The sequence below is a fragment of the Tachyglossus aculeatus genome, chromosome 18 (genome assembly GCF_015852505.1).
Source record: "Tachyglossus aculeatus isolate mTacAcu1 chromosome 18, mTacAcu1.pri, whole genome shotgun sequence".
In the NCBI taxonomy this organism is placed as follows: domain Eukaryota; kingdom Metazoa; phylum Chordata; class Mammalia; order Monotremata; family Tachyglossidae; genus Tachyglossus; species Tachyglossus aculeatus.
In genome coordinates, this window is record NC_052083.1 from 11,093 (window position 1) to 20,650 (window position 9,558).

Below are 9,558 nucleotides of genomic sequence, written 5' to 3' on the forward strand. Positions count from 1 at the left end.
TGGTCACAGCTCTCTCCCAACTCACTTAAGCATAATCCCTTTCCTTCACACACACACACACACACACACACACACACACACACAGGCTCTTTTGCATACATGTTTAACCAATTGTGTATTCAGCGGTTTAGCTCCGTAACTTGTAAATATTTTTATGCCAGTCTCCCCCATCGGCATGAAAGCTCTTTTGATCCTAGATAGGTGTCGCTTCTTTGTTTTTACTTCAAATGCTCAATTCAGTACATCACACCCCATGGGTGCGCAGTAAAATACTCTACTACTATTGCAGATTGATGTGTGGTGCAGGCACCTGAAGGCCATTTAATTGATATAAACATTAAAAAGAGCAAAAAAAATTTACACCTGAGCTATTTAGCACCATACTAAACACCTGGGTTGCAGTGTTCACAGTTTGTGTATGTTTTCTGCATTAAAACCACAGTTTTTGTATGTTTATGCATTCAAGCTCTAGCTCTCTGCCCCGGGCCCCTTCCCGCACCCCTGAGAAGCAGCGTGGCTCAGTGGAAAGAGCCCGGGCTTTGGAGTCAGAGGTCAGGGGTTCAAATCCCAGCTCTGCCACTTGTCAGCTGGGTGACTTTGGGCAAGTCACTTCACTTCTCTGGGCCTCAGTGCCCTCATCTGTCAAATGCGGATTAAGACTGTGAGCCCCCGGTGGGACAACCTCATCACCTTGTAACCCCCCCCAGTGCTTAGAACAGTGCTTTGCACATAGTAAATGCTTAACAAATGCCATTGAGCTCTTACTATTTGCAAAGCACTGTACTAAGTGCTTGGAAGAGTTCAACAGTGATCTAATGCTTTAAAGATGATGATAAGGCATTTCTGTTGGATAGACCTAACACTCTCACTCACTCACACTCCGGAGAAGCAGCGTGGATCAGTGGAAAGAGCCCGGGCTTTGGAGTCAGAGGTCAGGAGTGCCAATCCCGGCTTCACCACTTGTCAACTGGGTGACTTTGGGCAGGTCACTTCACTTCTCTGGGCCTCAGTGCCCTCATCTGCCAAATGGGGATTAAGACTGTGAGCCCCCAATGGGACAACCTGATCACCCTGTAAGCCCCCCAGTACTTAGAACAGTGCTTTGCACATAGTAAATGCTTAACAAAGGCCTCCAAGACGCCTTCCCAGATTGAGGCCCCTCCTTCCTCTCCCCCTCCTCCCCCTCCCCGTCCCACAGCCCCTGTATATATGTATATATGTTTGTATGTATCTATTACTCTATTTTATTTGTACATATTTATACTATTTATTTTATTTTGTTAATATGTTTTGTTTTGTTCTCTGTCTCCCCCTTCTAGACTGTGAGCCCACTGTTGGGTAGGGACCGTCTCTATATGTTGCCAACTTGTACTTCCCAAGCGCTTAGTACAGTGCTCTGCAAACAGTAAGTGCTCAATAAATACGATTGAATGAATGAATGAATACATTTGTGTGTTTCATTTTTCCAGGGCTGGAGCTGAGGGCCCACAGACAGAACCCCCTCCTTCAGGGTATGTCACCCTGTATTTATCAATAACAATGATGGCATTTGTTAAGCGCTTATTATGTGCAGAGCACTGCTCTAAGCACTGGGGAGGATACAAGATGATCAGGTTGCCCCAAGTGGGGCTCACAGTCTTAATCCCCGTTTTACAGATGAGGTAACCAAGGCACAGAGAAGTAAAGTGACTGCCCAAAGTCACACAGATGATGAGCGGCAGAGCTGGGATTAGAACCCATGACCTCTGACTCCCAAGCCCGGGCTCTTTCCACTGAGCCACGCTGCTTATTGTTCGTCCCCGTGACTGGGCCGTAAAGAGCCAAAGGTGAAGACTCAAATATGAGGTCTATGATATGAAGCCAGGCGGGCACTCAGAGGGGAGGAGTTTCTGCAGGATGCGGAGTTGGATAGACAACTGATGGATGACCCTGGGGTCCGGAACCACATTCTCTGTGTACATCTATATGGCTGATACTTAAGTGTTTACTATGTGCCAAGTACTGTGGCTCGGTGGAAAGAGCACGGGCTTTGGAGTCAGAGGTCATGGGTTCGAATCCCGGCTCCACCACGTCTGCTGTGTGACCTCGGGCAAGTCACTTAACTTCCCTGAGCCTCAGTTACCTCATCTGTTAAATGGGGATGGACTGTGAGCCCCACGTGGGACAACCTGATCACGCTGTATCCCCCCCCCAGAGCTTTGAACAGTGATTTGCACATAGTAAGCACTTAACAAATGCCATTATATATATATATATATATGTATATATATACTGTAGTACGCGCTGGGGTAGATACGAGCTGATCAGGGTGGACGGGGTACCTCTCCCACATGAGGCTCACTGTCTTAATCCCCATTTCACTGATGAGGTAACTGATGAGAAGTGAGGTGATTTGCCCAAGATTACGCAGCAGCCGAGGGGCAGAGCTGGGATCAGAATCCAGGCCCTCATTCTATCCCCTAGGCCCCACTGCTTCTTTAAGGGGTTAGGGTTCGGGCCTACCCGCTTTGCAGAGCCCTCGGCCAGCTATGAGGAAGAATGTGGTAGACCTGTTCACTGACCTGCAAAAATTTTGGTTATGAAAGGAGCCTCTGTCCTGCCCGTCGGCAGACTCCACCCCTTAGGATGGCACAGACCCAATCCACGAACAAGAGACCACCGACAGACCTGAGGCTGGGGTTAAGAGATTTTTATGCATTGTTCCCCGTGTGTATGAGACCAGAGGGTCCCGGGGCTTATCTCGGGGGGCACCCAAAGGCGGTCAGAGATGACCTGGGTGGATGTTCTGCGACCGAGGCTCGGGTGGTCACAGCCGGGGGTGTCGAGGAATGGCGAATCCGGTGCTTTGCCGGATGGCTGCCGGTGGATTCCGGAGGGAGGCGGTCCAGCTGGCGGGCCACGGGCCCGCGGTCCACTATTGCAGAGTCGCTGCTCTATCTATCGCTGGCTTTATTTCGGTGGGGGCCGGTGTGGGAGTACTGAGAGGAGATGAAGTCAAAGGAGGGAAAGGGCACGGGGACAGGGGGAGGGGTGTGCGGGGAGAAAGAGTCCCCAAGCATTGCCTGCCTCCCTGCCCATCCCTCCCCATGACTGCCACCATCCCCCCTGCAATCTCTCCCTCAGGAGGGTCAGGGGGCACTTAGTGGCAGAGCTGTAGGGAGTTCAGACCCACAATCCCACCTATTCCTACCCTGGCCTCCCACTCCCTGTCACTGTGCCACCTCTACTGCCCCCCTGCAATATGGGGCTGCAGAGATGGCCTCCGGCCACAGAAGCAGACACAGTCCCACGACCCCATCGCCGGACACGGAGCTTCTCTCTCTCTCGGCCGCTTCTTCGCCTCGTTCTTCCCAGAAGCAGGGACGTCCGGGTCCGCTCTCAAGCTGGAGGGTAAAAATGACCTCTACGCAGATTTTTTAGACGAAGACCCAAGACAGAGGTGAAAGCCTCAATATGGAATAGGCCCAAAATTCCCTCACCCATACAATTCACGCCATGGATCACCGGGGAGCCCTCCTCCTCTGGAAGTCTTCTCCGACCCATCCTATCTCAGCCCGGGTGCCTCCGGCCGTGCCGCCCTGGCAGAAACCACCTCCCGGAGGGGATTACAATTTACAGAAAAAAAATCATTCTCTTACACCAGATCCTCTGCTGAAAACAGTCGCTCGCTCTAGGCCCGACACACAGCCGGTAGAATCCCACAAACCTGTCGGTTTCTGCTCCGTCATCCTGGGAGTCACGGTTGAACCCCGCATCTACAGAAAAGGCGAAAGAGAGATTTAGAGACTGTCTGGTAACTGATGGGGCCACAGATATACAGAAGATTGTCAACTCCTCCTGGGCAGGGATCGTGTCTATCGGCTGCATTATACCTTCCCCGGTGCTCAGTACAACGCTCTGCACACAAACATCCATCGTGGACTGAGATCGGTTCAATAAAGGGATGCGGGAGGAATCCGATCGTGCGGTAGCACATAGGCTCAACTAATCATTGGACCCTTTTTAAAAACCAACTTCTTTAGAACGAGCCAAAAGTGAGAGCTTTGGTCTAGACTCTCTAATTCTCTGGTAGGAAATCCAAAGTTTGTTGGATCTAGAGTAATTCAATCAGTGGTATTTATTGAGCACTTACTTTGGAGACTAAGTACTTGAAAGAGAACAAGACAGCAGAACTAGTAGACCCATTCCCTTCGCCCAATGAGCTCACAGTCTGTAAAGGGCTACAGCCATTACTATAAATTCTAGATATGGACTAAATAATAAAAATGGCATTTCTTAAGCCCTTACTATGTGCTGAGCACTGTTCAAAGCACTGGGGTAGATACAATGGAATCAGGTTGTCCCACATGGGGCTCAGTCTTTATCCCCATTTTACAGATGAGAGAACAGAGGCCCAGAGAAGTTAAGTGACTTGCCGAGGTCACACAGAAGACAAGTGGCGGAGCTGGGATGAGAACCCATGACCTCTGACTCCCAAACCCGGGATCTTTCCACTGAGCCACGCTGCTTCTCTAGATAACTATCATAGCACTTTGGGAGCCTTTTCGAAGACTTCAGAACTCAGACTGCCACTCTCCCAGAATAATAATAATAATAATTATTATTATTATTATTATTATTATTATTATAGTATTTGTTAAGCGCTTACTACGTGCAAAACACTGTTCTAAGCGCTGGGGGGGTTACAAGGTGAGCAGGTTGTCCCACGGGGGGCTCACAGTCTTAATCCTCATTTTACAGATGAGGTAACTGAGGCACAGAGAAGTTAAGTGACTTGCCCAAAGTCACACAGCTGACAGTTGGCGGAGCCGAGATTTGAACCCATGACCTCTGACTCCAAAGCCCGTGCTCTTTCCACTGAGCCATGCTGCTTTGCTGCTTCTCAGAAAAACTTACCCTTGAAACTTCTACCATCCTGAAGTGCAGGCTGAAAAAGACAGGATGAACTTCAGCTGGGGTTTTGTTCCTCCTGAGGAAGGGTCTCTCTGGGGTTTCCCTCTTCCTCGTCACCGATTCCAGGGCAGCTCCAGCCTGGGCAAGGCCAAACAACGGGTATCATGGGGTCCTTGCCACCACCTCAAGTCTTCTCCCAGATACATATGTCCCGAAGCCGGTCCCCACGCCGTGTCGGGCTGCTGATTCTGGCCGTCACAGAGGACACTGAAGACCCTCGTGGCTCCTTCGCCGCCGGGCTGGAGCCGGTGAACGATCAGGGCACCAGGAGTGCAATTGAGTGCTATGGGGTTGAAGGAGGGGTGAATAAAGGGAGCAAATCCAAGTGCAGGTATTGGATCAACATGTTACAGTCTAAGAAACTGAGGCACGGCAATGTTAAGTGACTCGCCCAAGATCACTAAGCGGGCAAGAGGAAGAGATGGGATTAGAACCCAGGTCCTCCAATGCCCAGGCCTGAACCTTTCCTGCTCAGCAGCACTGCCCAAACCCAAGTTTTAAGAAAAGATGAAAAGCACCCTGCCCCAAGGTAATGGTGCTTCTAACCTGTTCGGTAGGCCCAGAGTCTGAGAAATACGGTCCATCTGGTCACTGCAAAGATAGTAGAGCGGACCGGTGGGAACGATACAGGTGGAAACTCTTCTGGTGATCGTCGTCAGAATGAGCGGGAAGCTCTTCGACCTGTTGGACCTCAACTATGGCCGAGCCCCAATACCGAGGGTAAAGTCCGACCGAGGGCAAAGTGACAAAGCCAAAGCCGTCTTCCCTCTCCCTAAAGCCCAGGCACAAAAACCCAAACTGAGAGAATCAATTACCCAAGGTTCTAAAGCCAGTCCCTCATTTTTCTGGCACCAAAATTTTTCTCGCTCTGCCCGATACTCAGGCCGTTTAGACCCAACTGGGAGAGTTACATCTGGGGTTCGTGGCAAGAAGTCGGCCCCGCTTTTGCTGGCACTCATATTTTTATCGTTCTTCCCGGCACCCAGACCGTGAAGGCCCACAGGGGAAGACTCAAATCTGGGGTTCGGCGAATGAAGCCAGCCCCCTTTCGCTGACACTCCTATTTCATTGATTTTGCCGGTGCCTGGGCCATAAAGACCCACATGGGAAAACTTATGTCTGAGGGTCATGGCCTGAAGTCAATCCCCACTTTTGCTGGCACACGTCATTTTTATTCTTCTCGACACCTTGGCCGTGAAGACCCAAAATAGGAACACTCAAATATAGGGTTTGTGGAATGAAGTCAGCCCCCCATTTTGCTAGCACTCACGTTACTATTGTTCTTCCCGGTACCGAGGCCACAGAGACCCAAATGGGAAAACTCAAATTTTTGGTTCCTGGCATGAAGCCAGCCCCTCTTTTGCCAGCCCTCGTGTTATTGTTGTTCCTACCTGGGCCTGGGCCATGAAGACCCAAATGGGAAGGCTCAAATCTGTGGTTCGTGGTGTGAAACCAGCCCACATTTTGCCAGCACTCACATTATCTGTTGCCTTTGTGCCTGGGCCATGAAGACCCAATTGGGAAGATTTGAATATAGGATTCATGGCATGAAAACAGTCCCCTGTTTTGCCAGCACCCATGTTATTATCGAGCTTTCAAATGACTGGGCCATGAAGACCCAAAAGGGAGTCAAATCTGGGGTTCATTTCATGAAGCCACTCCCTCTTTTGCCACCATTCATTTTTATTGTTCTTCTCAGTGCCCAGGCCTGGAAGACCCAAATGGGAAGATTCACATTGGGGGTTCACGGCATGAAGTCACGCCCCCTCTTGCTGGCATCAATATTTCTCTCTCCCCCAGTAACTGGGCCATGAAGACCCAATAATGGAGTGAAATCTGGGGTTAGCAGCATGAAGCCAGTACCACCCTTTTGCTGGCATATTTTTATTGTTTGTTCCGGTGCCCCGGCCATTAAAAGACCCAAATGAAACTGCTCAGATCTGGAGTTCATGACATGAAGCCAGACCCCCCTTTTGCTGGCACCCAAATTTTTTAATGATTCTCCCCAGTGCACAGGCCATGAAGACCCAAATGGGAAGGCTAAAATCTGGGGTTCGTGGCATGAAGCCACTACCCCCTTTTGCCGGCCCTCAAATTTTAAAATTTTTTTTCCAGTACCCAGGCCATGAAAACCCAAATGAGAAGACTCAGATCTGGGGTTTGTAGCTTGAGGCCAGTCCCCTCTATCTTTACTGTTGTTCCCAGGGCCAGGACCATGAAGTCCCAAATAGGAAGGTTCATATCTGGGGTTCGTGGCATGAAGAAAAGGCCCTTTTGCCAGAATCCACATTTTTTCCTCTCCCCCTGGTACCTGAGCCGTGAAGACCCAATAGAGAAATAAAATCTGTGATGCACTGTACACCCTCTTTTGCCAGCACTCATTTTTTTTGTTCTTCCCGGTGCCCGGGCCACGAGGACCCAAATGGGAAGACTCAAATCTAGGGTTTGTGGCTTGAAGCCAGCCCCCACTTTAGCCGGCATCCATCTTTTAATTGTTCTTCCTGGCACCTCAGTCATGAAGACTCAAATTTGAAGACTTAAATCTGGGGTTCATGGCATGAAGCCAGTTACGCCTTTGCCGGCAGCCATAGTTTCATTGTTGTTTCCAGTGCATGGTCCATGAAGACTCAAATGGGAAAACTCAAACTGGGGGTTAGTGGCACGAAGCCAGACCCCTCCTTTTGCCGGCATCCATATTTTCAGTTTTTTTCTGGCACCACAGTCATGAAGACCCAAATGGGAAGACTCAAACTGGGGGTTTGTGACATAAAGCCAGCACACGCTTTGGCCAGGATACATGTCATTATTGTTCTTCCCAGTGCCTGGGCCATGAAGACCCAAATGGGAAAACTCAAATATGGGATTTGTGGCATGAAGCCAGTTTCTCCTTTCGCCAGCACCCATATTTGTAATTACTCTTCCCAGCACATGGCCTGTGAAGACCCAAATGGGAAGACTCAAATCTGGGGTCTGTGGCATGAAGCCAGCACCCACTTTGGCCAGGATACATGTCATTATTGTTCTTCCCAGTGCCTGGGCCATGAAGAACCAAATGGGAAGACTCAAATACAGGATTTGTGGCATGAAGCCAGTTTTCCCTTTTGCCAGCACCCATATTTGTAATTACTCTTCCCAGCGCCTGGGCCGTGAAGACACAAATGGGAAGACTCAAATCTGGGGTTTGTGGCATGAAGCCAGTACCCCCTTTTGTCAGCACCCATATTTGTAATTACTCTTCCCAGTGCCTGGGCCACGAAGACCCAAATCTGGGGTTTGTGGCATGAAGCCAGTACCCCCTATTGCCAGGACACATGTCATTATTCTTCTTCCCAGTGCCTAGGCCATGAAGACCCAAATGGGAAGACTCAAACTGGGGGTTTGGGGCATAAAGCCGGTACCCACTTTGGCCAGGATACATGTCATTAGTTTTCTTCCCAGAGCCTGGGCCATGAGAACCCAAATGGGAAAACTCAAATACAGGATTTGTGGCATGAAGCCAGTTTCCCCTTTTGCCAGCACCCATATTTGTAATTACTCTTCCCAGCACCTGGGTCATGAAGACCTAAATGGGAAGACTCAAATGTGGGGTTTGTGGCATGAAGCCAGTACCCCTTTTGCTGGCATCCATATTTTTAGTATTCCTCCTTGCACGTGGGTCATGAAGGCCCAAATGAGAAGACTCAAATCTGGGGATTGCGGCATGAAGCCAGTCCCCACTTTTGCCGGCATCCATCTTTTCATTTTTCTTCCTGGAAGCTAGGCCATGAAGACCCAAATTGGAGGACTTAAATCTGGGGTTCATGGCATGAAGCCAGTCCCCCTTTGCTGGCAACCATATTGTTAGTGTTGTTTCCAGTGCATGGGCCATGAAGACCCAAATGGGAAAACTCACATGGGGGTTTGTGGCATGAAGCCAGTCCCCGCTTTTGCCGGCATCCATATTTTCACTGCTTTTCCTGGCACCAAGGTCATGAAGACCCAAATGGGAAGGCTCAAATTGGGGGTTTGGGGCATAAAGCCAGCACCCACTTTGGCCAGGATACATGTCATTATCGTTCTTCCCAGCGCCTGGGCCATGAAGACCCAAGTGGGAAGACTCAAATGTAGGGTTTGTGGCAAGAAGCCAGTTTCCCCTTTTTGCCAGCACCCATATTTGTAATTACTCTTCCCAACACCTGGGCCACGAAGACCTAAATGGGAAGACTCAAATCTGGGGTCTGTGGCATGAAGCCAGTCCCCACTTTTGCCCGCATCCATCTTTTCGTTGTTCTTCCTGGCACCTCAGCCATGAAGACCCAAATTGGAAGACTTAAATCTGGGGTTCATGGCATGAAGCCAGTCCCCCTTTGCTGGCAGCCATATTGTTATTGTTGTTTCCAGCGAATGGGCCGTGAAGACCCAAATGGGAATACTCAACTGGGGGTTTGTGGCATGAAACCAGTCCTTGCTTTTGCCGGCATCCATATTTTCACTGTTTTTCCTGGCACCAGGGTCATGAAGACCCAAGTGGAAAGACTCAAATTGGGGGTTTGCGGCATAAAGCCAGTACCCGCTTTGGCCAGGATACATATCATTATTGTTCTTCCCAGATCCTGGGCCATGAAG

At 49.8% G+C, this 9,558-nt stretch overlaps 1 pseudogene; it reads right to left on the reverse strand.

Annotated features, from left to right (window-relative positions):
* Positions 1–3,128: 3,128 nt before the first annotated feature.
* LOC119940415 lies at positions 3,129–8,686 on the reverse strand (annotated as a pseudogene).
* Positions 8,687–9,558: the final 872 nt, after the last annotated feature.